The sequence below is a fragment of the Alligator mississippiensis genome, chromosome 13 (assembly GCF_030867095.1).
Source record: "Alligator mississippiensis isolate rAllMis1 chromosome 13, rAllMis1, whole genome shotgun sequence".
In the NCBI taxonomy this organism is placed as follows: Eukaryota; Metazoa; Chordata; order Crocodylia; family Alligatoridae; genus Alligator; species Alligator mississippiensis.
The window spans coordinates 54,114,260-54,137,732 of record NC_081836.1 but is presented as its reverse complement, the minus strand read 5'-3'; the positions used below and the strand labels follow the sequence as shown (position 1 = coordinate 54,137,732).

Genomic DNA, 23,473 nt, shown 5'->3' with positions numbered 1-23,473 from the left:
TGTGTCCTACAATACAGACCTCAGACAAAGTACGACTTAAGTCAGCATTTTTCAACCCATGGGTCGCAACCCAAAAGTGGGCACAAGCATATATCAAAGGGATGCGAACAAACTTAAAAAACTGATCGACAAACTTTAAAAGTGGATTCTCATTTAAAGGAGAAAAACGTGGGAAGCCGTGGCTTTTCCCTTGCAGGTGGGCAGAGTCCCAGTCTGCCTGTGGCCCTCCATGCCCCACACTCTGGGGGGCTGGGGATGGGGGCAGCAGGTTGGGAGCGAGGGGCACTGGGTCAGGACTGGCTGCTGATGTCTACAAATGGATCCTGGTACAAAAGAAGTTGAGAACCACCACCTTAAGTAACCAAAAGGCATAATTAAAGCAATGAAGTAACAATGCATGCAGAACCGGTATTGTAACACAATTTGAAGAGCTGATAGGTTGTCTTGAATTGATTTTTTCTGTTTTTAAACCACAGAGCTGGTGTTTCTGGTCAAACCCATTACACAACTACAAGTGTAGATTTAAAGCCAAAGTGAATATTCAAACAAAGCAGGCAATAAATATGTTAAAATGTTAATACAAGTCCAATTTTTGAGGCCAATAGCCTTTTGCCATGTAGACTTCTGCAAAGAGAACACTTTTTTCTCTGTTTTCTCTTGTCTGTTGGGTTATGTCTATGTGGACAAAATAGTTATGACCAGTGTTGCAAGATTTCTCTCTCTCTTTAAAGATCAAAGACAGATAAATCCCTAAGTAACTGGAAGAGTTGTAACAAAAAAAATCAGCTGACCAGACAAAAGACATTTCCTTAATATACTGGCTGAGATGGAAGTAAATTAACTTTATTCATAGCAAGCTGCTGATTTTCTGTCTCTCAAAACAGACCAAATGATAAAGTGACAGAAGATAAATAGGCAAGGCTAAAGGACGGACGCTGGCTATGAACTACAACCCAGCAGGACGACATTGGGGGCAACCAAGCAGCGCATTGTTGCTCCCCCCAAACTTCTACTTTTCTGCTTCTGAATTCCCAATATTAAGCACTCTGCAACGCAAACTTGTTTTAAACAAAAGAAATGCAATATTTTGCTCTAAATAATTCCAAAGTGTTCCATTTTGTTAGAAACAAAATGCAGCTGGTAACCTGTTGCCCACCACCCAGAGGCCAGCAGACTGGATCTTCTGGCTTCTCCCACCCTCCAGTAGACCAGAGCTCATGCAGTCCTCTACCCAGTGGCCATCTCACTGGCACAGGAGACTAACTATAGATGAACTCAGCCTGTTAGGCACTCCATTATTTCAGCAGGAGCTAAAATCAAAGGCTGCAGAAACTCCCTCACTGGAAGTTTTGTAACCTCCTCCACCATGCCCTCAACAGCTTTGATTCTGAACATCTTTCTTCCTTGGTGGATAATTCTTTCAAGACCATCCTCACAGTGTCTCTTGCTCTGATATCCTCCCTTCTCTCTAGCTTTTCTTTTCTTTTCCTCATACTACCCCTATGCTCCGATTAGGTCATTTCCTCTCCTGGCTCACTCCATCCCTACTATATATAACTTAAAACAGAGAAAACAATAAAAAAAAACCCTCCACTTGATGTTCAGCACTAATCCTTCTTTATATGCTATATCCTATCTTCATAATCTTCACTTATCTTCATATTGCAATCCATGTGGGGCAGGGGCTGCCTGTGATAACATTTTGTACGGTGTCTAGGACAACAGAGCTCTGATCCTGACTTGGGACCTATGAGACACTATAGGAATAAATAATAATAAACATCCGGATCAGAACAGCACTACAGCGGATAAGTCTTGCTGAGGCCATGCCCAAGAATGGAAGAGGGAGAAATGTTGCAAGAACACAATTAAGCTGCACCGGTAGTGGCGTTAACTGCATGATACCTGCTCCCACTACGATCATGCGCTGCCTACCCTAGATTTTCATTAGAACCAATAGCCATTGGCTCTTCTTGTTCAATGAAGAATCAATTATAGCTCTCCAGTACCAGCACAAAAAGCAGGTAGTAGAAGTGGCTATACAATTATTTAGGGGCATGAGAGAGTGACCTGGAACATGAGGCACGTGACAGTCCTCAGAAATGCAAACTACATGCCAACCATCCTCGTGTACCGCAGAAAGTCGGATTGCAACCATGTATCTGTCAACCATCTGGCTTTGTACAGCTAGGTGGCAAGCAGAAGGAAACCCTTCAGGAGACAGAGTAAACTGCTCATTCAGATCAGGGTGAATAGGAAATCTGGGGAATAAAGAGAACCAAAGGACAGCAGGAACATGAGGCTGGATAAATTTCATAATTGTTCCCAAGCTTGATTAAGGGCTCTTGAAGACAAGTTCTCCTTCAGCGCACTTGTGTACACAGTGCAACGTCTGCTGTATATACTCCAATACTTTGTGTCATTAACAAGATCGCAGCAGCTTTTGGGTAAATTATCTCAAGTACCAAGAAAAACAGTTCATACAGGCTTGATGACGGCAGACTAGGACAGGACGCTGTAATACTGTGGAAATAATCTGGCTGCTGGATTCAAACGTTCTAGGGGGAACAAAGTGAATGGAATTTATCTGCCGTTTAAAAAGATTGCTAAACCTTTGTTAAGTGAAGGTTCATAATTAATCCATCCTATAATTTCCACCCCAAAGACGTCCTACTTTTCCTGGAAGTAAAACAGAAAATTGTATTGGAAGGAGCTCTGCATAGTACCCTGTGTTACAAGCATACAGCTTCTCTGGCTACCGAGTTCTTGAGCTGCTGGTGGACAAGGTTCTTTGGGGAAACGTGATATCTTTTATTACACCAACTAATTAGTTGAAAAATTTGTTCTTTGCAAGCTTTCAGACACAAACACCCTTCTTCAGCTGGTGTACGCATCAGATGTGTCAGAGTGTCGGTATTCGTGCAACAACTACCTCCGTCTCCCCGTGACAGTTCCATATCCACAGAAATCAGATTGTTTACACATATGCAACTAAAAGCCAAAAGGTAAATGGTTTCACGCATCCTTCACAGTTAAAAAGGAAAGGAGCATGTAGTCCCTTAAAGCAGGCAGTTCATTAGCATTAGTTGAAGATATGCACACATGCTGCATTTCAGTACTTCCTTCAAGCCATTTATGAGACTGGTAACTCTCTAATAAGTTATTTTTTTCCCCTCAAATGAGCAAAAAGAAGTTATTTCTGTCAGGCTGGAAAAAACAGGAAGCAGTTTGTTCTGAATCTCCACCCACCCCAAGTGCTCCACGCACAGCTGCAGCATCTAGACCAGGGCTTGGCAATCTGCAGCCCACAGAGATTGGATCTGGCCCATGGCAGCGGGGACTGGCAGCACACAGGAGCAGGGGCACCTTCTCCACCCCGTCCCATGCATTCCTCTGCCACATGCTGCTAAGCCCCTCTACACAGTCCGGCAGGCGGCCATCTCGGCCTTCCCTGCCCTGGCCTGAGAGCTGTTCTCTCGTCCTGCTACTGAGGTCTCTGCTTTTACCCCTACCACTGAATTCATCGTTCCCCACCCTCGCTGGCAATGGAAACTAGCAGCAGTCAGTGGAGAGGGTAAGCAGAGGCTGTAGTAGGGGCCTGAGTATGAGAGCAGTCCTCAGCAAAGAGGTGCAGCAGAAAGGGTTGACTGGCTGGGTTACAAGCAGCAGCCCGCTGTTTGAAAGGTTGCCGACCCCTGCTTGAAACAGCATGTCTAGATGTTTCAGTCTGATCTGCAGCTGGAATTAGGCTTCCAGCTCCTGCCTACCATGCACGCTCCTTTCCCAGGACTACTGCTCCTGTGAACTCTAAGATTATGTTGTGGTATACTCACTACAGCAAGGAGACCCCCAAAAGCTTTGAGACCTCATCCAGTTACTCCTGCTGATATCCTCCACCATCATCTCCTATTACTGATATTGCTGTACCTCTCTGCTACAGCAGGGGAAGGATTCCTGGTGGTAGCTCCCCATGCCATTGATGCTTCATGGCAGTGACATCTTTTTGTAAGCAGTTCTGATGCTGCTGCCTGATGCTAACAGACACAGGGAGCCAGCTGGCCCAAGAAAAAAGCTTTTGTTTCTGTTCTTAGGCAGCTGCTATTTTAAAGTTGGTGACACTAGCTCTAATTGGACAGTGGTGCTGACAAAGGTAGGAAAAGTATGGGGACAAGGCAAAGAAGAGTCAAAAAAGAATTGTTGACATGGCATATGGATGCATAACCAGTGTTTCTAAGCCCTGCTCATTACAACAGTCAAATATGAAATGCTGTACCATCAGACATTCATTTTCTTGCCACTGAATTTTCCAGCAGGACCTACCTATATGAGGTTTTCAAAAACAAAGACAGCATTATTAGGGATTTGGATTGATTTTGTTTGGCGTTTTAGTTCAGCTCTGATCCAACTATGTGCAGAACTCACTTGCAGCAGCCACAGCCCTTCCAACAAAGCAGGAGCATGAGTGGGAAACAGGAACAATATAAAACCTCTAGAGGAAAATGGCTGGCTTGTTTATTTTATGGGGATAGAGATGGAAAGTGCTTTGAGAAATCTCCATATGGCCACTTTACTGGATTTGGTAAATGCAATGCCCAGATTGTCATTGCAGGTGTCCACAAATTGGTATTTTTGTACAGTACAACTAACAAAGGGCAGTACACATGCAAAACAAAGCTGTTCAAAATGGTATTAGGCAAGTCACAAAAAGGAACAGGTACAGAAGTTCAATCCGATTCGAAATATATCAGGCAAAGCACTGAGTTTTAATGTACTAAAAAGGATGACCTTTCTGTAATATATTTGTTTGCAAAATATTGTTAATATCTTAGTACTTCCCATACTGATAGTTTCCTCTTCAAACAGATGGTGCAACTTGATAATATTGCACTTGACCCCCCAGGTTTCTTAATATACCTTGTGTAGTACATCTCTTAACACACCACCAGTGAGGAGGGACCTTTTAGGCAAGCATGCCACAAATTAGCCCCACACCCTCCCTGAGTGTCACTCTGATCTCTTTCCTCTGCCTGATCTGCTGCTCTTCTGTGCTCCCTGCCATGTCCTCCATGCCCAAGCCACTGCTCTGCTTTCTGCTTCTGGCCCTGTTCTCACACTGTTCTGCTTCTTGTTCAATCTGCTGCTGTGCTGCCTGTCCCCCCCCCTGATCTACCATGTACCACATACACAGGCTGCCTGCACCACCTGTAGCATGCTTCTCAGGGTCTTCACCCCCATCTACACAATTCTAACAATGCAGAGCTGTGAGAAGGCCAAAAGATAGCTAACTTTCTTATTTTAGATTAAAGGTGCCAACCTAAGGAAGCCACATGATGCCAGGCAAGTTCACCTGGTGGGAGACCAACTACATCTACTAGTGCAAGTACCAGGTAAAGAGCTTTGATGAAGGCCAACTCAGTGACAAAAAATTAAATTTAGGAAGGGAAAGGCCTCATTCCCCCTTTTCTTTACTCAGGGTCTATTAAATTGGGAGCTACTGTGGGCATGTGGCAGCAATACCCAAAGAGCAAGGAAGCATGATCACTTCAAGAGCTCATGAGCTTCATTCAACTAAGTGAGAAATCATTCCATCCCTTCAGCTCATGTGACAGATCTTGAACATAACTGGTTCTGTGCAACCAGTTCACCAGGTGCACTTTTTTTTTTTTCACAGGGGGCCATACTACTCTTTATCATTCTAGGCAGAATATATCTTTCTGCAAATCTATCACAATCCCTCAGTTTTGTTGAGCACTGTTTACTGTCCTGTGTCACACAATAAATAAAATAAGATGATATTTAGGTCTGTATCAGGCACTGCCCCCTGATTTTATGTAGTAGGTAAAACAGATGAGACAAAATGAATATCAAGCAGGATCAGTAAAATAAGTTATTGATGTTTGTGTGTTGGATGAATGCTGTTTCTTCTGGACTTAGATGGCAAGAGACAAAGAACAAAAAGTTACCTGAGGCCTTTATGACCTATACGTGTAGTAATACTGCTCTCCTAGTCCCCAAACCAACAATTCCAATAATTATCCATTAATATACTTGTTAAAGCAACCAGGGGGGGCACCAAAAAACAAGAAACTTAAAGAGTGGTTTTCAACCCAAATACGCTTTCCCACTTTCAATCTTGCTGGAAGCAGTTGCAAAAAACATTTAATGCAGGTGTGAGCCATGGATCCGTCCCTTGCAAAGTTTCATGAAGTAAGCCTCGCTGCTTACACCTTTATGTAGGTCTTGATTAGATTAAGCTGATGCACTGGAAGTTGGCTTTCTTCCAGTCAATGGAAGAACAAAAGCCACAATTTTAATCATGTTTCTGTGGCCCGAGTTTCAATACAACTAAGAAACCTCTGAAGTCAAACAAAATAGCACCTCCCTAAGTCAAGTTTCTGATTGTACTGTAAACCTTCGGTATTCTGTTATGTAACAGACTACAAAGCCAAAAAAGGTTAATTATAACACCCTTTTTACAAAGTATGTTTGCTCAGCATTATAATCCAATTACATACCCCTAAAACTCACTCAAGGTATGCTGTTTTTAACCACCTTAATGAACTGCATTACTCTGAAATCCATTAGGGAGAATGTAGTAACATTCATCTAGCATTTTTCATATTAAAACAAAAACAGGTACGGTACCTACCTTCTTCTCTTCCCCCTGCCCCCCAACCTTCCTGCCAAATGCACTCTGCTACTTTGGTAATTCCCAAGATGACTGACAATAAAGCTCAGCACAGTAAGACATAAATGGATCCCAAACCTGTTGGCAGATCCATCTGCTAGATCAATCCACTTAGAAGTCGGCTTTCTGTCAGTATTGGATAAAGGAACATGCTTTAGATGGCACCCACTTCCCTCCACCCCTTCTTCATCCTTATGTGAAGACACTGCCTGTACCTTAATGGCATAGAGAGGGGAGACCCAAGGATCCACACCTCCCACCGGAAGTAGAGATGGGGAGTTGCTGCCTCTATGTACTGATTAATATGCTATTTGAAAGCTGGAATACTGCTCCCAGGCTGTTACCAGAGTAATTAAATTGACAATCCTAAAATCATCCATCAATTTTTATTAGCAGGGTTTAAATATTTCTAATTATTAAGCTGGTTTCAAGCTACAATGGAACTGCAAGATAGAAAACATTAATAAAATAAATGCAACACCTTTTTTCAAGCTTTTAGATGATTTTGTGAAGCTCACTGCCACACATACACACACACACACTATTGCTATAGCAACAGCTTGTTTGTGTGTATGACTGCTACAAAGCATTGTGAAATCCTTGTTTCATACAAGGTTTGCCCTTCAACTTCATAAAGCATAACCACTACAGCATGTAAAAATATTAACTATCTTCCTCTTTCCTTACTGAATACAATCTCCTTCCTCAAAACAATGTGAATACATTAGAGATTGCAGAACAGGTTAAAGTATGCTCCCAGGTTCTTTGCAGATGTGTACCTATATAGCTGACCTTGGAAACCCTGGCAGGACAACCATTTATCCAGATCATTTGAGATGGGAGTTCAGGGAACTGTATTTTTGAGCCATTGTCAAATACAGTAGACCATTAAACAGCTGCACTAATTGGGACCAACACCTGTGCAGCTATGGAAACATGAGATGGACTGACAACCTCCCAAAATACAAAAGAAATAACAGTGTAACAAAAAGAGACTGCATATAAAAGCACTTCCATTACCCTGTAAGGAAATTAGGAAAGGTAGTTTTTCAAGCTATACAGATAGCAGGAGATTCCCTGATCAAAGAGCAGCTAGAATTCTTCATTGAACTTCAAGAGAGGGGAAGAAACTGCACTACAGAAACAATGAATGGCAACATGTGGTTGATCGCAGTGTAGCTGTTCAGCACCTACTGAACCGCTTAGCACCTGAGTGTGCACACCTGATGCCTGTGAAAGCGAGCCAGAAGGACAAACTCTTATACCTGCTCTTAGGCATTTACACGTTTACAGTCTTAATATAATCCTGTATTGTTAGGAAGCTCCTGGAAAAGCTGAGATACAAGATGATGTTTGTGGCTTTGCAGTTTCTCTAACACATCTGGAATGTCAGCATTCAGCAACTGATGCCCATCTGCCAAACTCAGCTAACTCACTGGTATGCCAGCTCACTGTACCTCCCTCCTTCCCTACATTTCATTAAATCCTCCAGAGCCACAATCTTACTCCAATCTGCCATTCTCTGACACTGAAAAATTAAAAGCAACTTAAGTTTGCTAAAAATATATATGGCTGCTCCTAAATCATCAAAATCCCCTGAAGTGGAGGGCAGCAACATTTTTGGACAGAGAGCCAACTACACCCACAACCTGGACTTCCAAGATGTTGGCATGCCAGGCGCAGACGAGCTGCAAAGGGCATGATCCTTGTTGTGGCAGTGCAGCCTCAGCCCCCTTCCCCGCTGTCCACCCCAAGATGCGCGTGCCAAGCAAAATGCCTTTGTATGCCACGGTCTGGCACCTGTGCCAAGGCTTGCCTACCTCTGCTCTATAGAGTTAATTTGTGAAGGACCTAAAGGGAATACTCAGAGTGTATAGTCTTTGCATTAATGATCTAGCATAAAAGGGCACACCTACACTACACAGTTCATCCAGGATTGGATTATTGGTTATGTACATCTGTGGTTGCCCAGCATGCCCATGATGGCATGCACCCTGACTTCACACAACCAGTAGCTATATATCAGCATGTACCCTTGTGTTGTTACTGTTGCCCCACTTTCACACTGGGATTTCTTGGGACATGCCCTAGATTTGTTAGCATCTCACTTAGGACAACCTAGTCACTGGTTCATGGCATACAGTATTGAGAGAACTTCTGCATCCTGCACAGGCCCCTCTGCAGATGTATCATTTACCTGCTAATGCATTCTTAGCAGGTACATTTCTGAGTTGTGCACATTCCTCAATTTATTCGTTCTAGCTAGTGACAAACTGTAAATCCAGCACAGGGGAACACTACTTCGTTTGGCTTGTATTGTGTTGTAGACAACAGGGCATATCTCAGCTGCAGTCTCTAACTCAACCCAGGACGATAACTGGTCTTAGATGGGAGCTCATGAATACTGGATGGAAGCAGCAGACTGGAGACATCTACTGTTACTGCAACTGTTGGGGACAGTAACAGTTAGGGATACCCCATATGTAGACCAGCATTCTTGGGACAGAACAACTTGCAGTGTTGAGACTGGGCCATCATGTCGCCTAGAAAAGCCAAAAGAGGTCCCAGAACTTCCACATGAAGAGGTGGATCTTTGTGGAGCTGCGTGAGGAGTTTGTTCCAACTCCCTCGCATCAGGATGCAAAAATGAGGGAAACCATAATAACAGTCTTTCGGGAAAAATATCATCTGAAAAACAGCTACTCCACATGGCTACAGGTCTGTGGTTAACTAGTCTGATGTTGGCAAACCAGCTGTTGAATACTGATATATTGAAGAATGACAGGTGATTAATACTGCAATTTGCCCACAGGCGCTAATAATACACCTCGTTCCGAGATGTTATGTGAATTCTGTAGAGACTGTCATAGGCCCTTATGTGCCCCTAACTTCCTGCCACACAAAATGCAATCACAAAAGTAGGTTTATAAAACCAGTGGGATATACTAGGCAAGAAGGTGCATGAAGGTGCTGAGAAGATCGGGACAAGAAGGAACATTCCCTTCTCTTTGTAACATAGTTTTTGATGCTATACCTAGGTGCCCTATCATTTCAGGGGGCCCATATACCCCCAATTTCTACAACTCATAAAAATCAGTCCCTGAAGTCAGAGCACAGATAAGGTTCATTACGTGCTTGGAGGCTGCAGGACGGTCACCATAGGGTTGGGTCCAGACAAACAAAGGAAATGACAGATGTCCACGTGCTTGCATGAAAGAAAGCAACACTCATGGAGAAATGTGGCACTGTATACTTTTAGAGTACCAAGTAATTTGCAATTGCTTTTATGTGGCTAACATTATCTATATACTGATATCAAGGGCTTTAGAAACAACTTCCTAAGTCGTCATCTTTCCCCAAGCACTCACATACCAATGTATGATACAACAGAACCAATTTATTAACAAGTAGTAAAGCAGCATTTGGAAAAGCACTGCAGGTGTCACAGCTGCCAATAAACAAATATCTGAAGAGTATAAACACGTGCAAACTGAGCTGGTAAAACAGTGTGTAAGCAGTGCAATCTCACTGGTAGCAGAACTGGATATCAGAAGTGTTTTTGTTCTCCTTACCCCACATAGCAAGAGAAGAATTAGGAGCGTTTTACAGCCCACTCAATGCATGACTTGCCAAGTAACTGCACAGGCAGCAGCAAGACAGGCACATGGAGGAGAATCTGCAGGCACTGACAGCGGTGCTAGATTGGAGGCTGGAGCTGAGCACCAACAGTGCAAACTGCTGCTCAGGAAGTCTTCCTGCTGCCCTTGTTCCTGCTCCATCATCATCAAGCATGGTCATGCTGTATCTTGAGCCTCCTTTTCTCTTCCTGTTTTTCCCCCCCACTCCATACCCTGTTCCTCTTTGGCATTCCAGGTGCTCATCTGACGTGCCCAGAGCCGATCTGTATTTCATACAATAGATCATCTCTGAGCTCTTCCCTTCTGCTGCACTGTTTCAGGGTCCTCTCATGAAAGGGCTCATACAGGTGCCTCAGTTCAATAGAAGCAGAAGATCCTGCCAAGAAAGAGAAAGCATGTTATTTCTTTTGTTTGTGAAAGAAGAAATGAATCCCCCAGCTCCCCTTCCCCAACTTTTCAAGCACCGAAACCAGGCCACGGGTTGACACTGACCAACTGGGTACCCCTTTATTTCATCTCCATACACTGACTTGTTTAGAAGCTGCTGCTAGCTACACTGCCAGCTAATATTAATAATTTCAGAATTAATTTAATTTTAAATCTATGTATTTCAATCTAGTATGCATGCACAAAGGACCAGGGTGGGCAGGGGGAAGTGAAGCATTCTAGCAATCAGGTGGGTAGCCATGACCATTCTTATTATTAAAGACCACACAGGTCTTGAGAAATTGCTCATCACATTGAGAGCCCATGCTGGAAGAAGAGGAGACTCCTTCACAGTAGTGAAGGAATTCCCCAGATGAAGCCAAAGCCATCTCTTTTCATAACTGAATTAGTCACAGCCTGGAATTTTTTTCCATCCATACTGCAACTTCTCCCATAAGAACAAAGATGGGGACTGTCCCTTACCTGGATGAATCTCCAGCTCCTGCTCGTCTTGCTTCCTCCCAAGATGGATCACAAGCTCCTCTTCCAAGAGGTTCTCCGAATCGAGCCCCCGGACATGTTTGAGGCCTATCTGGCCACAGGCTCACTCTGAACTTGTTCTGAGGTTTGCTCCCAATTCTCTCTCTCCTCCTGCCACTGAGGTCTCTTCTGGTGCTGTTGGCCCTCCCCTCTGCCTCTTGTCTCTGCCTCTGCCTGCCAGACAGAACTGTGGAACTCCATACTCAGCGCTTCCAAAATCTTTGCAATAACAGCAGGTAGACAGGACTTTGCTGGACGCGTAGTTATCATTCTTAGCTTTGTGGTAGGTGGTCTTTAATGCACTTACTGCCCTGGTGCCAACTTCCATTAATCTCCAAGGTGTTAGGAAAGTGTGGATTTCAGATGCCTCTTTCAGAACCACATTCTCTGCTACAGTCAGAGGTGAATCAGAACCCATGCGTGCCTCCAGCCAGCTGGCTGAGTGCTGCTGAAATGGAGATGGCCACATGGGAACGAAGGGTTAGATACTTACTAAGTTGTATATAAACTGGCAGGTTGTTTCTTGTCAGCGTGAAACACAGTCATACCCTACATTTTGTTTAATCTCTTGCAGCGTGCACATACACACATGCTCCTGCTTTTTGTGGCTCAACACACTTGAACTCATGTGGCCCTTAATTAGAGTGATCATGCTTCCAGGTTTGGCTGGGACAGTCCCGGATTTCGTGGGACAGTCCCAGCCGAACTGCGAACATTAAAACAGAAGTCCCAGAATCGTAGGGGTGTGGGATGCAGTCCAGCAGGGAGGATTAAGTAGCATGCCCTGCCCACCTGTAGCACCACCACCACCACCACCTTGGCTGGGGCGGGGGGTGGCACAGGACACAGGGGGTAGGAGACAGTAATGTCCCAGATTTCCTTATGGTCACCCTATCCTTAATCAACACTTCTCAACTAGAATATCTACAACTCCACACCCCTCTGGGCTTCATGTCCTGACCCAGTGGCTTGGGCAGCTATAGCCTTATAACATCCCATTTGCAACCTGTGGGTGATTACCTGTTTTTAGTCACACATCCAAAAAAAAAAAACCTCTCATAATGTTAATGACTTTAAGTGGCAGTCCATTCCTTATCAGTGCCTGAGTTGGCTAAATTACAGCCAGCTGGGGTATGCATACATCTGCTGCAATCACACAGCTTGATTGAGTTGAAGGGTGCAAAGCACAGTGTATAAAACATGTGCAACTTTCAACTCTACCCATGCACATATGCATTATGAGTCTTTGGGTGTAAGATCACATACAACTTCTATATGCCAATGACATATTGAGTCCACAGGTTGGATGATATAGTGGAAGACAAATTCATTTACTTAGAGGGGTATTTAGCTGTGTTAGTAGGAAGTGAGGCAGAAGACATGGTAGAGACACACATTATAGTCTGACTGAATCAATTAGAGATGCATAAGCTTTCATGAGTAAGACCTCACTTCATTAAATGCTATGAAAGGACATAGAGAGAGCAGGCTATCAAGTAGAGACAGTGCTTTGTAATAAGGGTGGAACTGTTACGACTTCAATCAGGCTTGACAAATGTTTTATTGTGGACTAAAGAAACCAGTCACAAAAGATGCAAAGCCTTGAGATCATGCCTATTAATATAGTCTCTGGAATGGCAAAAAGGGCCAGCTTCTGAATAATATAGTTGTATTTCCTTTACACAACTGTACACACCTAAATTCTGCCTATTACCTAGAATGGGTGTGCTCACAAACGAGCGCTTTACACTTGAAAATACAATAATGGCAGCCTCACTTATTTGAAAAATACGAGGCATAATGTGGAAGTTCCTGGACACCCCTTGATGAGAATTTTAATTTTTGTATCCAAGCAACCACGGTGATCTAAAATGCTACAGTTCTAAAGCTATTATTTCAAGGCCCCTGAACAGAAGTGACCTGATTTTCCCTAGCACTGACCAATGTTAGCTTCTAAAGTCACTGAACACTATGGTTTTCCTCTGAAAGTCAGATTGTTTCTCAAGAGCCTAATTGTGTCTTTAGAAGCCTAGCTTCTGATACATCTTTGAAAAGTTTTACTATAGCTAAGAGATTTCTGAAAATGATTTTAAAGTATCCAATATAAAGCCAGTCCATCTGTGAGGTATGGCTTGTCTCATTGCAGCCTAAGCAGATAATAGCACAGAAGTGTTTTATTTGTGGATTGTGCACAACAAGTCTTGATAAAAATCCCAGCATGGTTCTTAAGGCATCTCAGTGTCTCCGGAATTTAAACATTTAAGGTAGACTGGGCACATCTACACGAGATGTTACGTTGCTGTAGCATCACTGGGTGCAGACCGTGACGCTGATGCTACTGTGCAGTAGTAATTAGCTACTGCACGTTAGCTTAAAAAAAAAATAGCCATACGGTGTCAGGACCGCACAGTAACGCTGCTTATCGTGCAGTCTGCCGCTCGTGGAGACCTGGCCATGGAGATGCTCCCAGTTAAAAATTCTTGCTAACGCACAATCTATAAACCCTACTATGCAGCATTGCAAGATGGAGGCAGAGAGGTAGTTGGCCCTCTTAGTCTTATATCCGGCAGAAAGCAGGGCTGAGATGCACCTTATAGACTAATTAAAATCAGATGCATAAGCTTTCATGACCATCAGCTCACTTTGTCAGGTAAGGGGTCTTTCCAAATAACTGTGCAATTATTTCTATAACCTTTACTACTGGTGCTTTTTGGCACTTGTACAGTAAGATATACAGGGTTGCTTATACTTTCTTTATAAAATAAAGAGAAAACCTTATTTGCCTGTAATTTGAACTTCTGCTACCACTGCTGTGACAGCTTAAGTGCCGTCCCCTGTACATGGCTGCATAAGAGTAGAGGGAGGAAGATTTTCATTCCAAGGAAGGAAGAATGTACCAGTACTGGCAGTAAGCAAGCCTGACCCCAAAAGAGGCTTTTGAACTGTGAGTTTAGAGGCACCAATCTCTCAAAAAGGCTCTAAATAATTAATTTTTTTTCCAGAAGACTTCAACTCTTTACTGAAAGGCTCCTCTTACCTCATTTAAAATTGTATTTTATAATATACACATTGCTTGCCCATGTAGATATACTGCATCTTATAGTGAGAGCTTGTAGAGATGTCTCTATTTAAGGTTGCTTAACATTTTCAGCAGTATAAAATTGTTAGTTTTTCTTCTTTTCTTTTTCTTTTTTTTTTTTTTTTTTTTTTTAAGAAGAGCTTTAATAACTCCATTGATTGTAGGCAAGCCTTTGAAAATCAGCAGGGTGAAACCCTTCAGGCGACAGAAGTACCTTTTCTTTTCCCCCCCCATGAAACTCTCTTCAGGTTTAACTGAGATAAAAAGTTAAAAGAAAAATCATCATTTCCCTTATCTTGCTCATGTTCCTCTAGAACATTCTGGTAGAATGTCAACCTCATAACTGCCGAATTCTGCATTATGCCGTGTATGACATTTTATGGAAAAGTCATCTAAACCTGATCTGCACATCTTTTACTTCACTACCAATTTAAGCTTACAGTCAACATGCCTTGCCCCCAGTAGTAGCATGCATGCGCCTGGGGCGAGTGGGTGGTCAAGAGCATCTAGGGTTCTAACCGGGTGAAGAAGCTGAGTGGGAAGCTGGGGATCCTGTAGGGCAGGAGGGCTCTTGGGCCCCAAAAAGCTATGCAGATGGCTGAGAATATGTGCTTGCTGGGGCTGAGAGGGCCTGAAATGGAAATAAATGGGAGAAATCTGGTGCAGCTAACTGCAAAGCAGGGAGGGGAACCTGGGGCAGTATCAGGGTTTTCATTTTCTTCTTCCTCCCACCCCCAAACTCAATTCCTGGCTAGGATTGAGGATAGGGCGCAGGAAAAGAAGCCGCTTCTGGCTGCCTGCCCAATACAATAGTCCTTGGTGGTGAAAAGACTGAACTGTGGGCAAATAGGTCAGCCAGATGGAAGAGATTCAGGCTGTAGAGCGGGAATGCCATGACCAGGGTGGGTAAGCCTCAGGTGACTTGCGAAGGACTGCAAAAAATAACTGGATGTGAACAAAACAAGTGAGCCACTCCACTATGTCACTACCACCGCCACTGCACACTGGGAACAAGTTTTAATTGTGCTCCCTTGTGCAGAGGCGCAATGACACAGTACTTATCACATCATCAGATGCTACTATTTCCACAGGACCCCTCTCACGACCACAACAGGCTAAGTTTACAAAAGGGGCAGAATTAAGGTTACACAGATCTATAAATCTGGCACCTCCTAACTCATAGCTACCAACTAAATACGTTTCTGTAGTCCTTTTCTGTGAGTACACTGCATGTGCGTCTTAGGGTGGGGGGCAATTATGCCTTGTAAACTGGAAGAGTGGGAATTAAAGACATTAAATTAAACCCCTGTCTTGAATACCCCTCAACTTCCCTCCTGCCCCACACATAACACAGAAGTCCCAGCTTTACATAACATCTCTACTTACTGCTGCTCTTAGAAAAACGTGTGTTCCAACTAAAACATTCTGACACAATAAATAATGAATGTACTCAAACAGGACTTGACTTCCAACTTGGAAATCAAGGATGTTTGAAGTTGCATTTACTTTCCAGGCGGATAGACAATGTTCAAGAGTTCCTTTCTCAGTTCCTGCTACTCTACTTCAGTCCTGACATCAAGGCTAGTTCTTCTGCAACACTGTCCTGGTCCTTTGCATAAATGAGATAGCCATTTGCAAGAAAAATTGCATAGCAGCACTCTGACATGTACAAAAAGTCAAAGGCAGCGTAAGAGTGATGTTGTAGCTGTAATAGTTCAGAAATTGTGAGGCAAGGATTTCTTAGGGTGATCTCCTTTACTGGACCAAGTATGTAGTTGGGGTAAAGTTAGACAAGCTTTCAAATGCAAGAGATTCTTCTTCAGGCCTCTGATCACAGGAAGCTATGCACAGCATAGTGAAAGAGCCAAAGCAAGCCAAAGCCATGCTTTTTTGGTTGCAGTTGTACCCATGGTAAAAAGGCAGTTAACCCACTATTGCATGGGACTCCCCATTCCCTGTGTTTTTCCACATTTTTTTAAATAACATTCTTTCACATGTTTATGATTATGGAATAATTCTGTCTTAGTCAGAATTCAGAAGCAACAGAAAATTCCATGTATTGCTTGAGAGGCAAGATGAAGCTTGCTACCTGGCTAGGATTTTCAGTACTAAGCTAAAAAGAGTTAAACCTTAATCTTTAAAATCAACTTCAATGACAATTTTCTATCCCCCACCCCCTTTCCCTTTACTTCTAGAGCAGGGGTCAGCAAAATGTGGCCCACGGGCTAGATATGGCCTGAAAAAAACACTGGATCTGGCTCTCAGAGCTGGAGAGCTTTGCCTGTGCCTGCACCAGGCCAGGCAACAAGGAGCTGCATCGAGGCCATACAGCTTCCAGCTGTGCTTGTGCTGCTGCCACCTCTCCCCAGTCTTTCAGCTCCAGTCCAAGGTGGGCCAGGTAGCTTGAGATGTGCAATAATAGTGAGAGGCTTTGCCTATGCCACCCCCCACACCTCCTTCCACAGTTGCGGCATGGGTACAGCTTCCAGCCATTGTGCAATCAGGTGTGTGTGTGGGGCAGGGGGGAAGGAGGAATGGGGGCAGAGAGAGCAGGGAGAAGTGGCACCAGTGCAGAAAGTTTACAGATACCTGCTTCCAGCTTAGCTCCCCCCTAGCTGGGCAGAGAGGAGTAGGGGACTGGAAGAAGCAGCCATGGCATGGACACAGCTTCGAGCTGCCTGGCTTCAGGGTGGGCAAAACCCCCTGCCACTGATGTGCCTCCAAAGCCTGTGTTGGACCACAGCTGAGTTGTTCTGGGCCACAGCTTGTAAAAGGTTGCAGGCCCCTGGTTCTAGAGGCACTGTGGAAAACCATCTTTTGACACACATCTGAGCCAAGGTAGTATGTATTTGTATTTTGTGAAAGTAAGAAAAGTAACCAACCAAACAAACAAAAAAAATCAAGCATGTGAGGAGTGTTTGATGGTCAGCATAAAACCACATCTGCTTTTCCATATCTTTTCAATGATATCACAATGTCCGCAGCATGGGCAAAATCATTCTTTCGAATTGCTGGATTTCAGGTCATGGCATCAATAATCACAAATCTACTTTATTACCTGAATCAGTCCAACAAGTGTTATACCTCAGAAGAGACTGAAAAAGATAGATAGACCCATCCCTTTAACTATCTGAAAACTCCTCAACTCTACATGCATCACTCCTCAGGCCACCTTTGGTACCTCTACCCCAGGGTATTCTCACAGCTCTTGCGATTCAAGCCATTTTTCACTGGAAAATGACAATTTGATTGGGCACTGCGCAGAAATTGATAACTCTCCTTGTACAAGTTCAAAAGCATATTTAAAATACTGGTCTCGTGGGACTTCCACTGTCTCAGTCGGTGAGAGGTGGACAAACTGCACACACTTTTCTTTAGAAGGTCTTTTATTTGCCTACCATACTGTGCTATGCATTTTCTGTGCTAAACATAAATAATGCAAGGCATAAAATGAAAAAAGGCAGAATTCATGTCCTCTCTCATTTGTGCATTAGCATCTCTCTCAAGCATGCACACACACTGTCTAATACAATCCATGGGCAAGTACAGCGCTTTAAATATTATATTTTCAGACAAATGGTAGGGCAAGGTATCCAGAGCAGTGTCCAATTTGCAATACCTTGTGAGCTAGAGGTAGTTAAGGAATGCACTTTAAGAGCACTCATGAGTATGATCCTATGGGTTCCTAATATCTGTGGCTGAGCTGCAAGAACATCATTTTCAGTGCTCAGAGCTGTTGCATCTGAAAATCTACAAGACTTCTTAGAGCTGTGATTAAGTCTGCAATTCCTGCTAGTCTCCATGGAGACCGGTGTTGGCTCAGCAAAAAGTTGCTGTGTGCTTTAAAATAATTCTTGTTCATTTTGAAATTGTAAAGCACTTGCTGTTTCTGCCTATCAGATGGTTTTTCCCCATGGAAACAGTAACAGCAGCAGCCATATGCATGACTGTTACAACACTTTTACAGTGGGTTTCATATGTGGATGAAAGCTAAACACTAAAGACAACATTAAAAAAAAAAAAGGAATCTCCAGAATCGTCACGCCAACAAGCCTGTTGTGCCCTTCTAAATTTCCGAGTTACCCTAACATCTTTACATTTTAAGATGCTTGTATACAATGCCACAATGATGACAGAATCTTTCCTGGAGACAATGATGCCCTGCTTAATTGCATACACTCTGTCTCATGCTATGCTTGGTTTCTCCCTTTTGTTTATACCCTAATGCTGTCGAGAAGCTGTTCTCTCTTTGGCACTGCTTTCCTCCTGTATAGCAGGACATAAGTTGCTACAAGGTTTTTAAACAAGAAGGGACCCTAAACACACATTTTAGCTCAGCCCAGTTTTAGGTTTAATTTCTTTTAAACTCAAATGAAAGCTGTATTTGGTTAGTTAATACCCACAACTTCACAAACCCAAAGAGCTCAGGTTTCCAGAATGATTAGATATCTAAAAAAAACAACAACACAGTTTACAACATATAAAGAGCCATTTGCAGTTTAAAAACATGCTGCACAACATTTGGTTGATTTTCACAATTAATATATATTATAGTTATGTAGCACCTATGGAAGAGCTAGAAAAGAAAGCAGGCAAATAAGCCTGGTGTTCGATATTTTGTATTTTGCTTGCTAAGCTTTTGGGTGCAAGATTGCACAGAGAGACAGATCTTGATATTATCACAAACCCTCAGCCACAGATTATTGAAATTATTGAGATTACTGAAATCTATAGTGCTGCCCTGCCAAAGCCTAAGTGCCAATTCCAACTTCTCCCTGAATTTTAAATTCTTTCAGCATAGACCTTGCACACAGTGACACATACTGATAAAACTTCTCTTGGGCAACAAGAGTATCTTCAACCACAGCACTGTTTCTTCTACTTTCCCAATTAATCTCTAGGATCGAAGGCTGGCGACAGAGTTGACTTTGAACCCCTCCCACTTTCTCTTAGGGCCAAAAAAATGTTACCTGTCACCATATCAATGCTGTATAAAAATGCTTCTCTGTATACTTCAAACACCCACCCCTTCAGTGCAGTGCCTGGCAACTCCTTTCTCTAGAGCTTCCCCAAGTCCCAGATCTCACTCCTTCAGTTTAATATTGAGTAGTACTGCACACCTTGATACCCAAGGTGTAGATCCTACACTCATCCTCCTCCTTACAACACCTGCATAAAAAGAAGAAAGAAGATGGATATGAATGATAAGGTATTTTAAAACCAACTTTTCCCCCCAGTAAGAACCAGTAAATCAATATTGAAGTAGATTAGTAACAGAACAGTCATTCTTTGAAACATTTTGCCTTCAGGGAACCAACGTGCAATTTGTTCCATGGGCAGTAAAAATATCGAAGTAGCACAAGCACAAGTGTGGCTATGGGTCCAGGGCTTTACAGAATATTTGTTCCCAAGACAAGTTAAAAAACTAATGGAAAAATGTAACTTATCTCCCTGTAAATAGTTTCTATTACAAAAACAAAATTTGAACCAGAAATGTTTTTGACAATAGTGAGCATACTTACACGGAGCATGCTTCTGTGTATTAGAATTTCCTTTTAAAGTAAGAGCATAAATATGTTGTAATGTGGCGATACATATAATGTATGGAAGAGTCCACAGAGACATTGTATATTAACATGCAAAAGGCATTATATACTTTTGAACAGCCCTGGGCAACTGACAGCGTTAGACCCTTGTCCCTTGATACAGTACTGAATTATTTCCAAATTTGTTGTGTAATGCTTTATAGCATGCTGAAATATTAACATCTCCACCTGATTTCTAGTACTTCTGTCCCCTAAGGTTTAATTATAAAATAACATTGTTTCTGTAAAATTGTTTTGTTTATCGTTTTTCGGTCTTTTGGCTAATATCTAGCATTTAAATATTCCACCTGAAAGTAATCAGGAATATTGCCTTTATAAAACAATTAGGGCTGTAAACATCATTTGAAAAATTATCTGTTTGACCTCCTCTAGTTATATTGGTTAAATGGTGAACCAATAGTACATTCCTAGTTTAGTGACCTCTGGTTGTAATGGCCCTGACCCCAGCTCCGGCCCCTTATGCATCCTGCACTGCACAAGCCCCAGCCACTGGGTAGAAGCATGGCTGTCACTAGGGGACAATGCCCAGCTGCAGAGTCACGGCTTCTCCTTGCCCCTGTGGGCAAGGGTAGGGGCTGAAGACCTCTCCTGCACCCAGATCCCGCTGCCGCACCTCAGGGGAGGGAGGAGGGTGCCAAGCCCCCCCCCCTCCCCCCCCCCGGGGTTGGGCAGGGCTTGTCTGCTACAGCAGCGAGACTCCCGGCCCCGCAGTGGGTCTGCCTGGCCCCCCTGCAGCTGTGGCACCCGGGCAGGGTGATGGGTTCCCTGTGCCTCCCGCTGCACTTGTGCTGTGGCCCAGACCTGGAAGGTTTCTCCGTGTTGCTGGGACGGGCCCTCCACAGCTCGCCCTGGGGGAAGGGAGGTTCTAGTCCCAGCAGAACGCCCTGGAGCTGTGTGAAGGGCCAATGGCGATTCCTTGGATGTGGCGCCGCTGCTGCACCTCCTTGGGCCAAGCCAGCTACGCGCACAGCTCTGTCTCAGGGCCGGGCCGGGCTCAGCACCATGGCCAGGAGGGGGAAGCAGATCTGGCAGAGGTTGCCCTGCTGGGACCAGACTCCTCTATCCCCTGGATGAGCTGAGGGGGACCCAAAAGCATGGAGAAGCCTTCCAAGTCCAGGGTGCGGCAGCGCAAGCACGGTAGGAACCACAGGGAACTTGTCGCCCGTTGCCATGCCCAGGTCCCATCACTGCAGGGGGGCAGGACAGACCCCCCATAAGGCCAGGAATCTCACTGCTGCAGCAGGAAGGCCTCGCCTGACATCTGTAGGGGGCACCCAGCACCACAGCTGGGCAGTGCCTCTGAGTGGCTTGGTCGCACCCTCTGCCTGCAACTCCCCATCAGCAGCCTAGGGCCCATGCAGCAATGGGTGCATGGCGAAGACATAGGGGTCAGGGCTGGGGGCCTTCCTGCTACAGGCCACTAAACAGTAAGTGATAAGCTGTAAATGATAAAATATATTTGTCATTTAACTGCTTACATCCCTAATGCTAATGCTTTCTTTATTCACTTTCTGAAAAAATAAATGTCTTCTTTAAGGAAATCTTAAAATTTATGACCAAGTTACAAAACACCTGGATGCAGGAGTAGGGATTGACATTGTTTACTTAGACTTCAGGAAGGCCTTCGATACGGTATCCCACCTCATACTGGTGAACAAGTTAAGAGGCTGTGACTTGGATGACTACACAGTCCGGTGGGTGGTGAATTGGCTGGAGGGTCACACCCAGAGAGTCGTAGTGGATGGGTCGGTATCGACCTAGAAGGGTGTGGGCAGTGGGGTCCCGCAGGGCTCGGTCCTTGGACCGATACACTCTTCAACGTCTTCATCAGCGACTTGGACGAGGGAGTAAAGTGTACTCTGTCCAAGTTTGCGGATGACACAAAACTGTGGGGGGAAGTGGACACGCCGGAGGGCAGGGAACAACTACAAGCAGACCTGGACAGGTTGGACATATGGGCAGAAAACAACAGAATGCAGTTCAACAAGGAGAAATGCAAAGTGCTGCACCTAGGGAGGAAAAATGTCCAGCACACCTACTGCCTAGGGAATGACCTGCTTGGAGGCATGGAAGCAGAAAGGGATCTTGGAGTCCTAGTGGACTCCAAGATGAACATGAGTCGTCAGTGTGACAAAGTCATCAGAAAAGCTAATGGTACTTTATCGTGCATCAGCAGATGCATGACGAACAGAACCAAGGAGGTGATACTTCCCCTCTATCGGGCACTGGTCAGACCGCAGTTGGAGTACTGCGTGCAATTTTGGGCGCCGCACTTCAAGAGGGATGCGGATAACCTGGAGAGGGTCCAGAGAAGGGCCACTCACATGGTTAAGGGCTTGCAGGCCAAGCCCTATGAGGAGAGACTAGGGCACCTGGACCTCTTCAGCCTCCGCAAGAGAAGGTTGAGAGGCGACCTTGTGGCTGCCTATAAGTTCATCATGGGGGCACAGAAGGGAATTGGTGAGGCTTTATTCACCAAGGCGCCCCCGGGGGTTACAAGAAATAATGGCCACAAGCTAGCAGAGAGCAGATTTAGATTGGACATTAGGAAGAACTTCTTCACAGTTCGAGTGGCCATGGTCTGGAACGGGCTCCCAAGGGAGGTGGTGCTCTCCCCTACCCTGGGGGTCTTCCAGAGGAGGTTAGATGGGCATCTAGCTGGGGTCATCTAAACCCAGCACTCTTTCCTGCCTATGCAGGGGGTCAGACTCGATGATCTACTGAGATCCCTTCTGACCCTAACATCTATGAATCTATGAATCTTAGCAGTCAACACTTTGTTGTCTATGTCTGGTATAAGAACTAATTCATTTTTATAGGAAGGTTAGGGTTCTTGAAGAATATGGCTATCGATTACAAAGTAGTGGCTTACTTTACTTTTTCTGTCCCTTTACAAAAACTTTTCAGATTTGTAGAGGATGCCTAAACCTTTCTAGATGTAACACTGCTGCACAACACTGTTTTATAAATAGGTTTGCTATGCAAAATGTTGCTCAAGTGCATCAAATTACAATTAAAAGGTACCTTATACCCAATTGTACTTTTAATACTCCAAATGGGACGACCACATATTAAATTGAATGTTGGGAAAAAATTAAGACCTTTATATTTAAGAGTAAAATATACTAAACCAGAGGTTCCCAAATTTTTTCTTATTGTATACACCCTTCCAGATTCCAGCTGCCTATGTTCCCCTAGCAGCACACATTTTATAATTCTAATCCCCTAAATGCCAATTATTATTATAATGAAAATTAAATCTACCATTATACAATTTCTCCCACGTAACTCCCCAGAGATGTCTTGCAGATCCCCAGGGGTCTGCGTACCAAGTCTGGGAACACCTAATAAACAAACAATTTCAGCATTTTAATGTGTAAGGATACATTTGCTAGAAAGACTTAGGTATCACATTTATTTTAATAATACTCCTCCCATCAAGCACATAAAACTGGCTCACCATGTGAGATCTACTTTTATCTGTTAAATCAGCTTT

General features: G+C 43.9%; 1 protein-coding gene and 1 long non-coding RNA gene across 4 annotated transcripts in view; both read right to left on the bottom strand.

Moving 5' to 3' along the window:
- Window positions 1-23,473, bottom strand: part of USP22 (ubiquitin specific peptidase 22) — a 175,478-nt gene that overhangs the window by 74,303 nt on the left and 77,702 nt on the right. The gene's annotated exons all lie outside the window — the stretch shown is intronic.
- On the bottom strand, window positions 10,068-22,375 carry LOC109284931 (uncharacterized). Its single transcript, XR_002092556.2, has 2 exons — window positions 11,236-22,375; window positions 10,068-10,702 (listed from the first exon to the last, which is right to left on the bottom strand). It is a non-coding gene; the product is annotated as an uncharacterized LOC109284931 (long non-coding RNA).